Source organism: Mesoplodon mirus (assembly GCF_964341445.2).
Source record: "Mesoplodon mirus genome assembly, chromosome: 4".
Lineage (NCBI taxonomy): Eukaryota > Metazoa > Chordata > Mammalia > Artiodactyla > Ziphiidae > Mesoplodon > Mesoplodon mirus.
In genome coordinates this window covers 73,584,539-73,603,329 of record NC_138979.1, presented here as the reverse complement: position 1 = coordinate 73,603,329, position 18,791 = coordinate 73,584,539, and positions in this window count along the sequence as shown.

Genomic DNA, 18,791 nt, shown 5'->3' with positions numbered 1-18,791 from the left:
GGCGATCCCAGCTTCGGGTGGCTTGGCCCTCACTTGCATCTGGTGTTTTCTGTGGAACAGAAACTGAACCCCTTGTTAACAGAGCAATGATGGAATGAGATACATTTTGGCAAGAGTTGGCAAGGCTCAGGACTCTATACGTATACTTCCTGGATTAAAGCCCACACATCCATAAAACTGCCTCTAATTTCCTACAAAATGCTTCCTGAGAGTTCCATCTTGGTCTCCAATGTGTCTTTTTGAAAAATCATGACTGGGGCTTCCCTGGTGGGGCAGTGGTTGAGAGTCCGCCTGCCCATGCAGGGGACACGGGTTCGTGCCCCGGTCCGGGAGGATCCCACATGCTGCGGAGCGGCTGGGCCCGTGAGCCATGGCCGCTGAGCCTGCGCGTCCAGAGCCTGTGCTCCGCAACGGGAGAGGCCACAACAGTGAGAGGCCCACGTACCACAAAAAAAAACAAAAAAAAAATCATGACTGAAAGGGCTTAGGTTCTGGGGGCGACCTTAGGAACGGCATCGCCAGCCTCCTGAGCGTGGGGCTAGGAATTCTCTTTGTGCTGTGCTTTTGTTTTGCTTTGTGTTTACAAGGCGAGTTGAATAACTGCATATATGAGGCTGCTCAACGATGCCAGTGGCGTTTATACTCAGCATTTTTTCCCTTTAAGTTTTCATTACAAGCAGCTAAGAGATTGATCCACCACTGTCTTTTCATCATATTTTATGATCCCTCACATTCACAGTATGTATTTCCATTGAGAGTTAAAGACACTTGCAGAGGAGTAGAGAGAGGAACTTGGACATTTTGACTTAGAATTAAAGTTGAACTGAAACAAATTGTACAAATCCTTGTATCACATAGCAACTGTAAGAAGCTGATTGATAAATTTTTCTGTCAGGTAATTATCTCTAACAAATAGAAAATAAGACCTGTCAATTTAGATATGGTGGGCTGAGTGGAGCTGCCGACTTGGAGGATGTCACCTTATTAGTTTACCCTAATTCATCAGTCCTTGAGACTAAAGTTATAATGCTTTTATTCCAGAAAGTACTGTCAACTCAAATATACTATTCATAGAACATTTTGAGGTCCCATCGTTAAAATTACAGTGGACACGTCAGTAACAAGATGGTCATTTCTCTTCCAACTTCCTGTTAAACCCAATGAAAGTCACCACCACCTCTCCACCCCTAGCAGGTGTTTCTAGGGCATGAGGTGTAGGGGGTTAGGGCCTCCACCTGCTGATGTAATATCAGAGGTGGAGAGATGGAAGTCCCTTGCCTCATGCGTCTCCTTGTGGGGAGAGTGGGCCCTGGGAGAAAAGGGCCAGGTACACAGCTACAGTCTGATGACAAACAAGGTGCACCAGGAACCTAGATCTGAGCCAGGCAGAACTGGTAGCAATAACAGCCTTGCCTTGGCTCCTTAAAGAATGAGGGACACTGCCTTGCCTGGACCTGCACAGCGTTGCCACTGCATCCTACACCCAGTATGGCCTAGGAAGCAGCAACTTTGCTTCAGCCTGTTCAGAACACTTGTCTTTAGTCCTGATTCCTATTAAATCTGTCCTTAGGCATATCTGCTCTGTAATGTGTAAGTGACAAATGTGTGTTGTCATCCACCCCTGGAGGGATGTGTTTGTATGTGTGTGTGTCTTAGAAAGAAAGCTTTAGAAGACAAGGATGAGGTTCTGATTAAAGAAATGTGTTGGGGAGGAGAGTGTCACTCTCTCCTCCCCAGGGAGGAGGGCGGGCCTGTGGTGCCTCTGCAGAGAGGTCAGCTGTGGTTGTGTGTTGTGAGCAGGGCTTCTGCGTTGAGAGCCGCCTGTGGACTTACAGTAACGGGCTGGTCAAGTCTGGACGGGGATGGGAAACTAAGGAGGTGATGGAGGGGGCTGGTACTCAGGTGTGAGTACCTGGTAGCTGGTAGTCCTGTGGCTGGGGAGAGCAAGGGAGGGGTCCCATCCTGCTGGGCTGGTAGTCGGGCTGCCCCTGTGACTGCTTCTCCAAGGCATTCCTGTCCCAGCCCTGAGGAGGCCCTTCCCTCCCAGCCTCCCGCCCCTTGGCCCTTACCCTTCCTTTAGGAAGTCCTAGTTGGAGGCTTTGCCTTGCAGTTCCTCTTTCTAGGGAGGAAAGTGGTCTGCATGTTTGTGTCCACCTGCCATGCCAGAAGCCTCTGGAAGGCAGGGATCTGGCCTTAGGCTTTGCGGCCCAACAACAAGACCAGCACCTGCGAGTAGACAGTCAGTTGCCTCCCAGATGTTTGGGGAGTGAGGAGGTGGGTGTGATAGCCCCTTCAAAGCCCTGGTAGCAGGTACGAAAGCCGGAAGGGAACCAACACTAGATTCACTGTGTGGACTCGAAGCTGTGTGGACTTATACTTATTCTAACTTACTTCTCACCCCCATACTGCCAGGTAGGTGTTTGGTCATCTTCACAATGAAGAGGCTGAGGTTGAGTCCTCCCCACTCCGGTTTTCCTGTCTGGCTCTGCCCAGCCCTGGCCCAGCCTTTCATGCCTCCTCACCAGGGGTGCTTCCCTAAGCCTCCCACCTGGGCTTACTCCCCCTTCCCCAGGCTCCCCAGAGTCTTTACTCCCTCTGTTATCACAGGCACCAGCCTCTCGCTGTCTTGTTCTCTGTGTACCTCTGCTCCTCAGGTTCTTAATACAGAGCTAGGAACCCCGCATAAGGCTGTGCGAATGTTGTGTGCATGCACACGTGGCTTTTCCTGGGAGGAGGGTCTGGGCCGTCAAGTCGTCAGAGGGGTCTGTAGCCCCCTAGTGTCAGAAACAGCGCATTGACCGACCCCTGAAGCAGTTCCCGAGCATCTGTCTCCCTGCCAGCCCAATGCCAAGGGCAGCTCGCCCACCACCTTGGGGGCCCTGTCCGTGTCCTTTGCCCAAGTTCCACGCTGAGCCTGTGAGGGGTGTAGCACACGCCTCCTGCCTCCTGGACATGGAGTCGCCATCTGGCCCTGACTGGGCTGGGGCTTGGGGTCTGCTCCCTTGGCCCTCTTCTCCCCGACCTTACCATTTCCTCGCTTAACTGTTTCTACATGGGTCCTGGACATCTTTCTTCAGTGAGAAGGTTTTAGGGGATAGAGAGACTTGTTAAGCTGGAGGAGACCTGGGGGATCCCATGCCGCAGATCAGGGATAGGAGAGGCTGGTGGGCTTTGCCCGTGGCCTGGCAGCAGGTGATGCTGCTGGACCAGCCTCCAGGTCATCGCACCGTCAGTCTGTCCTCTGCAGGCTCCCGTGTTACCTTGAAAGGAAGACTCGCAGAGCTGGGAGGGGGACAATAGCAACCTTGAGTGTCCTGAATGATGAGGCTTCATGTTACCTGCCTGAGGCCACCTGGAGGGTCACTATATCACCAGAGTAGGCCCTGCAGTGGCCCACTCTGAGCGGGCCAGGGCCAGTGGCTGGAAACTAGGTTCCCAGCCTTGAGCCTGGCTGGCTCTCCAAAGTATGTAACCCCTCGTTGCATCCTCTTCTGGACACTTTTGTGCATTAAGATGAAAGGGTGAGTATACAGGCTCCAGTATGGAACATCTAAACCCTATGTTATATGAGGATCCTGGCTATTCCTTTGAGAATTCTGTAGAAGTGCTTACTCATAAAGCCTTTAATTAATTGGCTAGCTTCATGGAAATGCTTGATGTTTAAGAAGTTATTAGGAGCTTCCAAAAAAACCTGACCTGAGATTAACTGATACCATTACTACCTTCTTCATTTAAAATTTTTATAAATTAAAAAGTGCTTGAATCACCTTCTGTTTTAATGGACAGAAATAAAAATCTTGCTTAGTAGAAGCTCATCATCACATGATAGACAAGTTGAGTTGTTCCTCCAGTCAGACTGGACCCCTGGTATTGAAAATAAAGCTCCTGAGAGCAGTCCCTTGGTCTTGCTGATGCAGTAGAACCCCAGCTTAGTGTTTCTGGGAGGTTCCTGATACAACCTTCATAGATTCCACCCTTGTGTTGTTTACTGAGATGTTCACAAAATTGGGGAAAGTTTGGAAATGATCAGTTGAGGATTGGTTGTCCCTTTAACACATATTTTTGGAACACCTGTGCTGAGGGGCCAGCATCGTGCCAGCACTCATAGCCAGCAGTACCTGGGAAAGGAAAGAGGCAGGGCTGCTGTGGGGAGGCCAAGTGTGTGGAGACCGGGTAGTGTTATGCTTGACCGAGGACTCCCACGTTCTAAATTCAAAATGTGTACAATTCCCGAGTGTGGAATTATGGTGCTCCACTGTATCCATTACCGGGCGAGGGTCTCAAACTTGAGAGGGCCTCAGAATCCCCTGGAGAGCTTGTTAAAATATTGCTGAGCCTCCCAGAGTTTCTGATGCAGCAGGGCTAGGGTGGAGCCTGAGAATCTGCATTTCTAATGCAGATGATGTGGACGGTGCTGGTCTGGAGACCGTCTTAGAACCACTGCATTTGGGTATTTAGGTTCTTCCATGGCAAATGGAAGAGAGAGAAAAAGAGAAAAATCCAACAGTTACTATGAGATGTTTCAGAAACCACCTACCTACTTGTCCATGAGTTGTGCGTATTAAGTATTTCTAGTGATTCTCAGAAGCCACATGTGAAATGAGTCCCCTTATTCTATGCGCAGCCTTGAATAGTTCTGTATGTGTTATGTGAACAAAGACTACAAATCTGTCTTGCCATATTACAAGCTGACTCTACATCTGGGCCTTTATGTCTCCAATTATCTTTTGCAACTGCTTAATTTAAGTTGGGCACAGACAAAACTGGTAGCCTGTAGTTCTGTTATCCTGCTGTTATTATTCTTCAACCTAGTTTAGCAGCTCGTAAATAATATGTCTGCCCAACATTAATAATGACAGCCCTGGCCTGCTCGGGGGTGGGGGAGACAATGACTCTGGCTGCTCCAGCCAGCATGTGCCTTGGTACTGCCGACAAGGCAGGCTGCCAGTGGCGTGTCCTGAAGATGGGAGAAGTATCAGCAGCCTTGCCCCAAGTGCTGATGGCAGACGGGAGACACCCTGCCAGGTCAGGCCGGGTGCAGCCTGAGCTCCCAGAGGGGCCCAAGGGAACCACAGCACCCACGAATCCTTACCCAACCCATGGATGCAGCCTGGGTTTCTTGGGAGCTAAGCTGGTGTTACCTGCTTTAAGAAAGAAAAACTAATCAGCTAGGAGATGAGTGTAGATTTGCACCCGATGCCGCTGCTACCGGTCCAGGAGCCACTCTGAGAGCCACTGACATGGAGTCATCCCTGGATGGAATCTGCCTGCTAAAAGGAAGAATCAGTTACTTAAAAAAAAAAAAAAAAAGTTTTATTGAGGTGTAATTATTATAGAAAAATTTGCACATTTTAATGTTTACAATGTGATGGGTTTGATTGTTCTCACTGGAAAGTGGTAAAACAGACAACTTGAAGGAAGGGGAAGGTCCCAAGTTCCTCCTCATGGTAGGATAGGCTACTGCACATAATCCAAGGTCTCAGACAGGTAACGAGTGGCACAAGTTTCTAGTCTCCAGGGGCAGGTGGCCTTGGGGTAGAGGGGCAGGTTGGAACTCATGTGGCAAGGACAGTACATAGTGGTGTCCCAAATGTTCCGAGGGAACTCCCCAAGGGAGGCTCAGTCTACCCCTCGCTCCAAAGCCTGGCCTGGTGGGTCTTGGGAGGTGGCTGCAGGCAGCCCGCCCTGCCCCTGTCAGCCATGTGGCCTCCTTACAAGGGTACAGCTGGCTGAGGTGGAGGTACAGGGGGCCAGAAATCCTTTGTCAGGTAAACGTGCTTAATGAAATATTTAGGGTCTTTGGATTCTTGGAAGGATTTTAACAGTCCTATTCTCCAACACCTGTATCTCCTAACTTACCTAATCGAGTATTTTTCTAAAGGGAAATGTAGCGGAATCCCCAGCCTAGAAGTCCAGGGTCATGAGCAATCCCTGGCCTGCTGTAATATTGGTTTTATTTGTTTGGTTTTTGGCTTGGGGAGAGACCACATGAATATGACAAAATTTATATGTCTGAGTTGTGAGTAAATGGGTGTTTGTGCTATTATTCTCTGAGCCTTCATTTAATATTTTACCCAAAAATGAAAAGAAAAATTTTCTTCTTGCCCACCTGACTGTAAGTTCTTTGCAGACTGGGTCTGTTTTTTCCTTTTTGGATTCCAGCACAGAGGCTGGCACATTGCAAACAACCACTCATTAGGTGGAAATTTTGGTCTATTTGAGTAGAGGAGAGTGATTCCTAAAATTCATTAGTTATTAGTATGGAGAGGCTTCTTTCTTTCACCACAGCTGTACCTAGTGCCTACAAACTGCTGCCGTTGGCCCTCCGGTAATCGAAGAGAGATGGGGTCAGGAACCTGCCTTCCAAATGTTTAGAGCTTTGGGGAGAAGAGGAGGTAAACAGAAGTTACTAATGCAGTGGGAAACCAGGGAGGGCCACAGAAGAGCACCAGACAGAAAGCTGCGGAGCAACACTGCTGATTTTGGCTCCTGAAATGCTGCTCCCTGTTCTTTCTTTCTTTTTTTTAAATTCAAACAGAAAGTCACAAAAATTATAATCACCCTCATCAGTTCACTCAGTCCCATGTAATTAATTATTTTATCATCTTGATCTTTTGTTAGCACTTTTATGAATTGATCAGTTTTCCATTGGAGTTCTGAAAATGCTTATTCATTCAGTTCAGCAGTATAGTCAGTTACCAGAAACCTGTACTTGTCAGAGTCTTTTCCATGAATTCCTTGAAGATGAAACCCTTTTATAGGAACATTTTTGTGAAAGCATCAGAGTACATCCAGAGCTGTCTGTAAATGACAAAAGACTTAAAAATGACCATGGTTAAAGATTTGATGAAAGTTCATAATAATGCAATTGACAAGGAAATTTAGTTATTTCTGAGATACACATTTTAAAGTAATAACTAGAATTATGACTTATAACATCATTATACCAGAACGTATAAGATTTTTAGAAATTTCATGCAATGTCTGAAACATCTATATTAACATATTTCCATACAAATAACCCAAAGAAAGTTTAGTATTAGTTGTTTTTTTGTTTGTTTTTTAATACTGCAAATTCTTATTAGTGATCAATTTTATACACATCAGTGTATACATGTCAATCCCAATCGCCCAATTCAGCACACCACCATCCCCACCCCACTGCGGTTTTCCCCCCTTGGTGTCCATACGTTTGTTCTCTACATCTGGGTCTCAACTTCTGCCCTGCAAACCGGTTCATCTATACCATTTTTCTAGGTTCCACATACATGCATTAATATACGATATTTGTTTTTCTCTCTCTGACTTACTTTACTCTGTATGACAGTCTCTAGATCCATCCACGTCTCAACAAATGACTCAATTTTGTTCCTTTTTATGGCTGAGTAATATTCCATTGTATATATGTACCACAACTTCTTTATCCATTCATCTGTCGATAAGCATTTAGGTTGCTTCCATGACCTGGCTATTGTAAATAGTGCTGCAATGAACATTGGGGTGCATATGTCTTTTTGAATTATGGTTTTCTCTGGGTATATGCCCAGTAGTGGGATTGCTGGGTCATATGGTAATTCTATTTTTAGTTTTTTCAGGAACCACCATACTGTTCTCCATAGTGGCTGTTATCAATTTACATTCCCACCAACAGTGCAAGAGTGTTCCTTTTTCTCCACACCCTCTCCAGCATTTGTTGTTTGTATCCCTGTTCTTTCTGATTGGCTTGCTGAAGACAGAAAAGGTCTGTGACATGGATGTCACATGGCCTGGGTTTAATTGGCTTTGCTGGTAAATGGCCGTGTGACCCTGGGCAAGTGCTTTGCCAAGGATTAGAGGATCTGAGCTAAGGGCTCCTTCACCCACCATCACTGTCTGATTCAAAAGTGACAGAGAAGACAGCAAGGGGAAGAATGGGCACCTAGGACAACAGACCAAACTGTGAGCTCCAGTGGGGTGTGGGGGGATGTTCGTTACTCTCCTCCCCTCCCCTCCCCACCCATCCTATTAACAGCGGCTTATTAGAGGTGGTTTATGAAAACACTGGAATCCATGCTCCGGGGTCTGTACTGCTCTGGCGGAGGGTTTAGCACCGTAAAACTCACTTTGTAAAAGTGCAGCAGCTGTGATAAATAAGCTTAAGCCTCAGTAATCACTTTTTCACTTTTACCAATTACGCTAGGCTGCTTTGTGACAGAAGTTAATACCAAGTAAGAATTTTAAAGAAGCCTCATTTTCCTTGTCTAATTAAATTAAATACTTGAAAGGTGATTCACATGTTGATTTTCCTACCATTAGTCAACTGAAAATTACAGGTTTTTTTAGGAGTTTGAGCCCCGTGATTCTCCTGCTCAGCCTGTAGGGTCAGGGAACCCTCACCCCTGGATGCTCTCCTGCCGGCAACCCACCCACCCATTTTTTGTGTGCAGCTGTCCACGGCGGGGCTTTTTGGCCGCCACTGCCCAGGAGAATTTATGGAGGGCATGCTTGTTAGTTTTTTAATCCTTCCACAAAAATCTGCACAGGATGCCTTTGTTTCCAGGTGTTTGATATCCCCACCATGTGTCAGGTCTCTCTAGACTGAGAAACCAGGATAGGCTCGTCCTTCCTGGTTGGTCTTTTTTCTCCTGGAGAGCTCATCCACTCAGAGTCTCTAATCTTCCTCCAAGGTGACCATCTGGGTTATTTAAATACCCATAGGTCCTGACAATTTTATTTCAACAGTGTCACCCGGATGCTATAATTTGAAACGTGAAATACTTTTCTCTATTTTCTGTTTTTACACTATGCTTTCTGCTCCTTGTTTCTGAGATAACACATATGCATGTGTTAGAAAATGTAGCCTGCTCCATACAGGTATTTCTTGGACACGTGCCAGGCCCTGAGGAGCATCAGGGAGCCTGGCTGATGGATGGCATTGAGTGTGAGTGAGCTTGCTTTGCCTAAACGTTTGAAGAGTCATCACCTGTAAAGTGACTATCTGGTATAAGTTTTCATGATTGGATCAAATTATTCACCAGTTTCCATGCTCCATTTCCAGATCGCCCTTCTTGAAGCATATAATCATTGTGTGCATCTTTCTTTTTTTTTTAACATCTTTATTGGAGTATAATTGCTTTACAATTGTGTGTTAGTTTCTGCTTTATAACAAAGTGAATCAGTTATACATATACATATGTTCCCATATCTCTTCCCTCTTGCATCTCCCTCCCTCCCACCCTCCCTATCCCACCCCTCTAGGTGATCACAAAGCACCGAGCTGATCTCCATGTGCTATGCGGCTGCTTCCAACTAGCTATCTATTTTATGTTTGGTAGTGTATATATATCCATGCCACTCTCTCACTTTGTCACAGCTTACCCTTCCCCCTCCCCATATCCTCAAGTCCATTCTCTAGTAGGTCTGGGTCTTTATTCCCATCTTACCCCTAGGTTCTTCATGACCTTTTTTTTTTTTTTTCTTAGATTCCATATATATGTGTTAGCATACGGTATTTGTTTTTCTCTTTCTGACTTAATTCACTCTGTATGACAGACTCTAGGTCCATTCACGTCACTACAAACAACTCAATTTCGTTTCTTTTAATGGCTGAGTAATATTCCATTGTATATATGTGCCACATCTTCTTTATCCATTCATCTGATTATGGACACTTAGGTTGCTTCCATCTCCTGGCTATTGTAAATAGAGCTGCAATGAACATTTTGGTACATGACTCTTTTTGAATTATGGTTTTCTCAGGGTATATGCCCAGTAGTGGAATTGCTGGGTCATATGGTATTTCTATTTTTAGTTTTTTAAGGGACCTCCATACTGTTATCCATAGTGGCTGTATCAATTTACATTCCAACCAACAGTGCAAGAGTGTTCCCATTTCTCCACACCCTCTCCAGCATTTATTGTTTCTAGATTTTTTGATGATGGCCATTCTGACTGGTGTGAGATGATATCTCGTAGTTTTGATTTGCATTTCTCTAATGATTAATGATGTTGAGCATTCTTTCATGTGTTTGTTAGCAATCTGTATATCTTCTTTGGAGAAATGTCTATTTAGGTCTTCTGCCCATTTTTGGATTGGGTTGTTTGTTTTTTTGTTATTGAGCTGCATGAGCTGCTTGTCAATTTTGGAGATTAATCCTTTGTCAGTTGTTTCATTTGCAAATATTTTCTCCCATTCTGAAGGTTGTCTTTTGGTCTTGTTTATGATTTCCTTTACTGTGCAAAAGCTTTGAAGTTTCATTAGGCCCCATTTGTTTATTTTTGTTTTTATTTCCATTTGTCTAGGAGGTGGGTCAAAAAGGATCTTGCTGTAATTTATGTCATAGAGTGTTCTGCCTATGTTTTCCTCTAAGAGTTTGATAGTGTCTGGCCTTACATTTAGGTCTTTAATCCATTTTGAGCTTATTTTTGTGTATGGTGTTAGGGAGTGTTCTAATTTCATACTTTTACATGTACCTGTCCAGTTTTCCCAGCACCACTTATTGAAGAGGCTGTCTTTTCTCCACTGTATAATCTTGCCTCCTTTATCAAAGATAAGGTGACCATATGTGCGTGGGTTTATATCTGGGCTTTCTATCCTGTTCCATTGATCTATATTTCTGTTTTTGTGCCAGTACCATACTGTCTTGATTACTGTAGCTTTGTAGTATAGTCTGAAGTCAGGGAGCCTGATTCCTCCAGCTCCATTTTTCATCCTCAAGATTGCTATGGCTATTCAGGGTCTTTTGTGTTTCCATACAAATTGTGATATTTTTTGTTCTAATTCTGTGAAAAATGCCATTGGTAGTTTGATAGGGATTGCACTGAATCTGTAGATTGCTTTGGGTAGTAGAGTCATTTTCACAATGTTGATTCTTCCAATCCAAGAACATGGTACATCTCTCCATCTATTTGTATCATCTTTAATTTCTTTCATCAGTGTCTTATAATTTTCTGCATATAAGTCTTTTTTCTCCTTAGGTAGGTTTATTCCTAGACATTTTATTTTTTTTGTTTCAACGGTAAATGGGAGTGTTTTCTTAATTTCACTTTCAGATTTTTCATCATTAGTGTATAGGAATGCCAGAGATTTCTGTGCATTAATTTTGTATCCTGCGACTTTACCAAATTCATTGATTAGCTCTAGTAGTTTTCTGGTAGCATCTTTAGGATTCTCTATGTAGAGTATCATGTCATCTGCAAACAGTGACATCTTTACTTCTTCTTTTCTGATTTGTATTCCTTTTATTTCTTTTTCTTCTCTGATTGCTGTGGCTAAAACTTCCAAAACTATGTTGAATAATAGTGGTGAGAGTGGGCAACTTTGTCTTGTTCCTGATCTTGGTGGAAATGGTTTCAGTGTTTCACCATTGAGGACGATGTTGGCTGTGGGTTTGTCATATATGGCCTTTATTATGTTGAGGAAAGTTGCCTCTATGCCTACTTTCTGCAGGGTTTTTATCATAAATGGGTGTTGAATTTTGTCGAAAGCTTTCTCTGCATCTATTGAGATGATCATATAGTTTTGCTCCTTCTATTTGTTAATATGGTGTATCACATTGATTGATTTGCGTATATTGAAGAATCCTTGCAGAATTGAAGAATTCCTGGAATAAACCCCACTTGATCATGGTGTATGATCCTTTTTACGTGCTGTTGGATTCTGTTTGCTAGTATTTTGTTGAGGATTTTTGCATCTGTGTTCATCAGTGATATTGGCCTATAGTTTTCTTTCTTTTTGACATCTTTATCCGGTTTTGGTATCAGGGTGATGGTGGCCTCGTAGAATGAGTTTGAGATTGTTCCTCCCTCTGCTATATTTTGGAAGAGTTTGAGAAGGATAGGTGTTAGCTCTTCTCTAAATGTTTGATAGAATTCATCTGTGAAGCCACCTGGTCCTGGGCTTTTGTTTGTTGGAAGATTTTGAATCACAGTTTCAATTTCATTACTTGTGATTGGTCTGTTCATATTTTCTATTTCTTCCTGGTTCAATCTTGGCAGGCTGTGCACTTCTAAGAATTTGTCCATTTCTTCCATGTTGTCCATTGTATTGGCATAGAGTTGCTTGTAGTAATCTCTCATGATCCTTTGTATTTCTGCAGTGTCAGTTGTTACTCCTTTTTTATTTCTAATTCTGTTGATTTGAGTCTTCTCCTCTTTTTTCTTGTTGAGTCTGGCTAACGGTTTATCAATTTTGTTTATCTTCTCAAAGAACCAGCTTTTAGGTTTACTAATCTTTGCTATCGTTTCCTTCATTTCTTTTTTATTTATTTCAGATCTGGTGCTTATGATTTGTTTCCTTCTGCTGACTTAGGGGATTTTTGTTCTTCTTTCTCTAATTGCTTTAGGTGCAAGGTTAGGTTGCTTATTTGAGATGTTTCTTGTTTCTTAAGGTAGGATTGTATTGCTATAAACTTCCTTCTTAGAACTGCTTTTGCTGCATCCCATAGGTTTTTGGTCATCGTGTCTCCATTGTCATTTGTTTCTAGGTATTTTTTGATTTCCTCTTTGGTTTCTTCAGTGCTCACTTCGTTATTAAGTAGTGTATTGTTTAGCCTCCATGTGTGCATATTTCAAAAAGTCCTTCGTATTTCAAAATGAGTGTGTACCCTTAAAATGTAAACAGTAAATATATATTAACTAAAAAGTGGAAGTCCCTTCTCTTTTCCTCCCAGTGTTAACCATGTAGTGTTTATTCTAACAGCTCTTTCTCTGTGAATTTAGTTTTACATTTAGTTTGACAAAAATGATCTCTCCGCAGCTTATCTCTGCTCATAGAGACCCTTTCATGTTACCATGTGTAGATGTGTAAATGTATCTAATTCTAGTTAATGGCTAAATAATATTGCACGTTCTTTTTTTTTTTTTTCATGTATATTAAGCATCTTCCATGTGCCAGTCTCTTCTCTAGGGACTGGTGATATAGCACGAACTAGTTGTTTTGTATTGTCTGTTTCTTGCTAATTTGTTTATAGAATGTAAAGTATCCAACCTGCTTCTCAATCACTATATCATCAAGAGCTTTTATTTTCTCAGGCTGAAATGTGCTTAATGTGTATATTTTAATTGTCTACATTAAAATATAAACTCCACAAAATCCATGATGTTGCCTATCTTATTCACTGATACATCCCCAGCACTAAAAACAGTATTTGACAAATAATACCAGCAGCTCAAAACCTATTGAGTCTCTGCATAGCTGGATGGACATGTGGATGGACACACAGGTGAACGGATGATTCTTGTATTTCCCATGAATAAAGGGATCAGGGGAAGAAGTAGAACTGCTCATTGATCACCTTGCTTGGGTTTCCTTCAACTTCCACCACAATCCTAGCTACTTTAGACAGAGATATGATTTAGTCTTATTTCTATTCATTATATCTTTATACAAGCGTGTATTTACCCATTCTTTTGTTAAAATATTGACCATTTCCATATTTGGGCATCAGGCATTCCGTGAGCCCTCCAATGTCCCCTGCCCCCACTGCCCCTGCCCTCCTCAACCTCGGAGACCTCACCCAGATCCCGCAGCTCCAGAACTGGCCACCTGCCCCAGCAGGGGCTTACCAGCACCTGGCCCTTTTGCAGGACCAGTGTCAGTTCTGATTGGTCAGGACCCTTGTCTTGAAAGTTGCTCAGTGTTTTGAATATCACCCCTGCCTTTGTGGACACAATAAAGTTCTGGTTCACTTGTTCAAGAGAATCACTCAGCTTTAACCTTTAAAAACACAAATCAGGTATATCACTTCCCTGCTCAGAACCACTGATTGCTTTGAATGCACTGAATCTGAAGCGTTTATGATGGCCTCAGCACCTTCTCTGACCCTCATCACTTCTCTGGAACTGCTCTGACCTCCTGTGTTCCCTGACACAGGGCACACTCCTGCCGCAGAACCTTCCTCTGCACTTACTGTTCCTCTGCCAGGAATACTCCTGCCCAGAGAACAGACAGCAGCTCACTCAGTCATTCCAGGCCTGCCCAAAGGGCCCCTTCTCAGACAGCTTGCCCTTGGCTGCTTGGCAAAAAAGTCAGGCTCTCTGCTCCCAAGCCCCTTTATACACTTTATGTTGTCTTCATAGCCTTTGATTTATGCAGACCCTCAGTAAATATATATCATGCATTTATATATAACATCTATATAATACAATATACCTAGAATATAGCAGACCCTTAATAAATTATATATATGTTTATGTACATACTATACACCTGGAATATAGCAGACGCTTAATAAATATTTGTGGATTGAATAAAGAAGTGGATAAATAGAAACATCACATAAGAGTATAATTGTTTGCTTCAGTGTTCAGAGGACTGAAGACTCCTACATGAGGAAATTTCTCATTATTCACATAACCAAGTACAGGAACTGGACAATGATTTTACAAGATATTTGAGCTACCATCTTCGGTTTGTGCATGGCCCACTTCCATTTTATTTATTCATTTATTAATAGTATGTTATAGATATCAAGCTTCCACAGAATCTAAGAACTAGAATACTGATAATAATGTTCACTGACATCTGTGCTCCTCCTTCCTCCTGAGACGTCACCACTAACCTGCATTGGGATTTTATAATGCTGCTCTTTCCTTGTCTCACTAGTATGGTCGGCCCTCCATATCCATGGGTTCCAAATCTGCACATTCAACCAAGCACAGATGAAAACTATTTGGAAAAAAAATTCCAGAAAGTTTCAAAAAGCAAAACTTGAATTTGCTGCCCACCAGCAACTATGTACATAGCATTTACATTGTATTAACAACTATGTCCATAGCACTTACATTGTATTAGATATTACAAGAAATCTAGAGATGATTTAAAGCATAGGGGAGGATGTGCAGTAGGTTATATGCAAATACCATGCCATTTTATACAAAGGACATGAGCATTCGTGGATTTTGGTTTCTTCTAGATTTTGGAACCAATACCCCACAGATACTAAGAGATGACTGTAGTAGTGCAATCTTGTGTATGTGCTTGCTGGCAATATTTTCTCCACTATGCTTCTCAGAAGGCAAAGCAATGGAATGTGTGTCTTCTAATTACAACAAATTCCCCTTCCTTTTTTTTGCTCTGGACGCGCAGGCTCAGCAGCCATGGCTCACGGGCTTAGCTGCTCTGCAGCATGTGGGATCCTCCCGGACCGGGGCACGAACCCGTGTCCCCTACACGGGGGACAGGCGCAGGTGGACTCCCAACCACTGTGCCACCAGGGAAGCCCTCCCCTTCCTTTTAAAAATTTTTTAGTTTTTAAAATATTTTTCCTTTTATTTATTTTTATTCTCTTGGATTTCTCTTTATTTTTATTTTGCTTGTTTTTCCCCCCAGCTTTTTAACATGAATATCTTCACATGAAAAAGTAGAAAAAAATTATACACTGAATACCTCCGTGTAGATCCAACAACTGTGAAGATTTTAACATCATTGCTTTATCCCTGTGTGTACACACATAGGTATCTTTTTTGTGCCATTTAAAAGTAAGTTGTAGACATCATGACACTTCACCCCTAAATACTCTACCCTGTATCCAAGAATAAAGACATTCTTCAATATAAACATGATGCCAACATCATTCCTAAGAAAATAATGGTAATTCCATATTCTAATGTAATATCCAGTCCATATTCAGATTTCCTCAATTGCCACAAGAATGTCTGTTATAACTATTTTGATATTTTTAATCAGGATTTAATATAGGTTTATATATTACATTCAGTGTGTCTCTTCCAGTCTCTTTTAGCCTAGAACACTGCCTCTTAAATTTATCTATCTATCTATCTGTCTTCTATCTATTTAATTTTTATTTTCATGTGATTGAGTAAAGAGTCTAGAAGAGTTGCCTTGGAGAATATCCCATAATCTGGATTTGTGTGACTGTTTATTCCTCATGTCATTTAGCTTGTTCATCATCTACTGTTGGTATTTCCTGTAAGCTGGAGGTCAATCTGGCAGCTAGGCTGTATTCAGGGTAAACATTTTATAGATGATGCTGTGTATTAGAATACATATTAAGAGTTTCATCTTTAAAGGCAGTTGAAAGTAGACAGTTCCTAGGCCTTGCCAAAAGACTACTAATCTTGCATTAAAAAAGGCAAGAATCATTTCTACCCTAGGAAAGCCTTAATGAGGAAAACATCTGGCCACTTAGCAGAGGCTGGGAATGGCTTATGTCCCTTCCAGGAATAGCTAGTGTTTGGTGATGCACCGCACTGCATCCGAGTCGCATTTCCCTTCCCTACACGTTTACCCTAAGCTAAAGTGAGGTGAGGAAACAGGCCAGCCGATGGAGGGCAAGGCTTGGCCAGGCCTGTTTGTTTTGGTTTGGATGGAGGATTTTGTTCCTCATTTCTTTACACATGGTGTTTCTTTTTTCCCCCTCTCTTTCTCTAATCTTGTGTTTCATGTCTCAGGCCAAAAACTGAATAACAAAGTAAATAGATGGCCCAAGCTGGTTGGTCCCACAGAGTTGGAGCTGAAGAGACTCACTTTAAAATTCCCTTCCTTAGGTTTTAAATTCTGTGGTTCAGACTTGCTTGTGTTTAAACACACACACACACACACACACACACACACACACACACACACACACAAAATCCTCCCAGAACTGCATTGCATTTGGTCTGAGCCCTTGGCTGATGTTTCTGGGGCATTTCTAACTGTTCACCCAGAGCCCTGTTGATGTGGCACCACAGATTGGGTTTTGATGGAAGACACCTGGGCACGTTTCACTGTGAATAGTTTTCTCCACTTAGACAGAGGTCACTGGGACTTTTGGTCAACACTGTGGCGTTGCTCACATTGCCAGAGTGTTGGGGTCCTTGTCAACCCATCTGGGGAAGGACAGGCAACAACATCCCCACCTAAAGCAAGCAGCACCACCCAACCAAAAACCCATGGCTTTCTGGCTTGAGCAGCTTAATGGTGCATAAAAACCATCCTCCCATCCTCCAAGAAAACTTGGTAGTTGGTTTTACTAGAATCATCCTAATTGTGTCACTGTGGTGGATTGGGTCACAGGCAGCAGGACTGAGATGTGTTCAAGCACAGACAGACAGTAACGTACAATAAGGAGCCCGTTGGCTGGGCCGGCCTCCTGCGCACTCAGCAGGAGAGCAGGACAGTGAGAGCAGGAGCTGGTATCGCAAGCCGGGAGCATCACTGTGCATGCTGGCTCGCTCTCACAGGGCTTGTCTGAGAAGAGTCTGCTGGTCTGCGGGCACCACAGGGGCTTGCATGGATGGAGCTACACATGTGGTGTCCATGTTTTCTGAACCCTAAATCAAGATTTATGGTCCTTCAGTGGGTTTTGCTGCTTTTAGGGAGTCTGGGAGGCAGCTTGGGAAAGAATATTTTCTAGCTGAAATTTGAATTTCTGGAATATTTTGACAGCTTATGGGGATTCAGGTTTAGAACATTTGGAATTGTAACTTTTCTAGAGAATCCGGGATGTCGGTCACTGTATTAGTGTGTGAGGGCTGCCACAGACTGGGTGGCATAAACAACAGAAATGTATTGTCTTCCAGTTCTGAAGGCCAGAAGTCTGAGATCCAGGGGTCCGGAGGGTTGGTTCCTTCTGGAGGCTGTGAGGGAGCATCTGTCCAGGCCTCTTCCCCAGATGCTGGTGGTTTGCTGGCCATCTCTGGGGTTCCTTAGCTGGGTGAAGCATCACCCTGATTTCTACCTTCATCTTCATATGGCATCCTCCCTGTATGCATGTTTTTCTGCATCCAAATTTTCATGTTGTATAAGGACACCAGTCATATTGGATTAGGGCTCACCCTAATGACCTCATCTTGGTTCAATCTGCAAAGACACTGTTTCCTAATAAGTTACATTCTGGGGTACTGGGAGTCAGAACCTCAACATAGGAATTTGGGTGGGGGACACGACTCAGCCCCTAACGCTCACCATGTTAAACCACAAGTGTCTGAGGCCTCCTTGGTCTAATCAAGCTCCCACCTCACCTGTCTGAGGCCTCCTTGATCTAATCAAGCTCCCAGTGTCTTTGGACTCCAGATTTAAAAGGGAAAGGTGAGGACTCACCTTTCAACATTTGCTCAGCAAAGTGATGGGAGGCTGTGAAAAAGTGGGGCTGCGGTACTAGCAGTAATGGGCACGCACCTGTGTTTCAGGGCAATAAGAAGGAGAAGATGGGAAGGTTTGGACACAGAAACTACTGCCCGAGGAGAGTTAGCTCTGCTACCCAGCTACCGAACGCCCTTTTTTTAGCAGCTCAGGCTGGGCTCGGCACAAGGCCACACCTGTAAATGGAAGGCCCAAGTTCTCCACGTTGGAAAAGAAGCACCCTGAAGGCTTCCTAAGAGCGGCCAGAATTGCCCGGCCACCATCAGCATCCTGGCACTCGGTCCCCACCAGCCCTGCCCCTCAGTCTGCGGGAGGAGAGGATTGGTGGTGGGGGTGGGGGGAGGCAAAGGCTAAGTTTGCGCTGGCAGCACCGGGTTCTGCAGCAGGGAGGTGAATCGTGCACACCAGTTTCTCCCAGGAAGAGCATTAAGGAAACTGATTTGCATCATGGGTTAAAGCACCGAGGACGCTGTGCCCCTTGGAATCTCTGTGGCTCTGTGGAATGAGATGTACCTGCATTCATGCCCTGACTACATGCCTCTGTGGTGTCAGGCAGCCCCCTCTGTCCCCAAGACTCAGTTTCCACATCTGCACAGTAGTCACAGGGCTACTGTGAAGATTACTAAGATGCTCTGTGTCATTCAGCACCATCAAATGACAGCCAGCAAGCAGAGCAAACTGCAGCCAGCCAAATGCCCAGCCTTGCTTTGCTGTGGTAATTTCT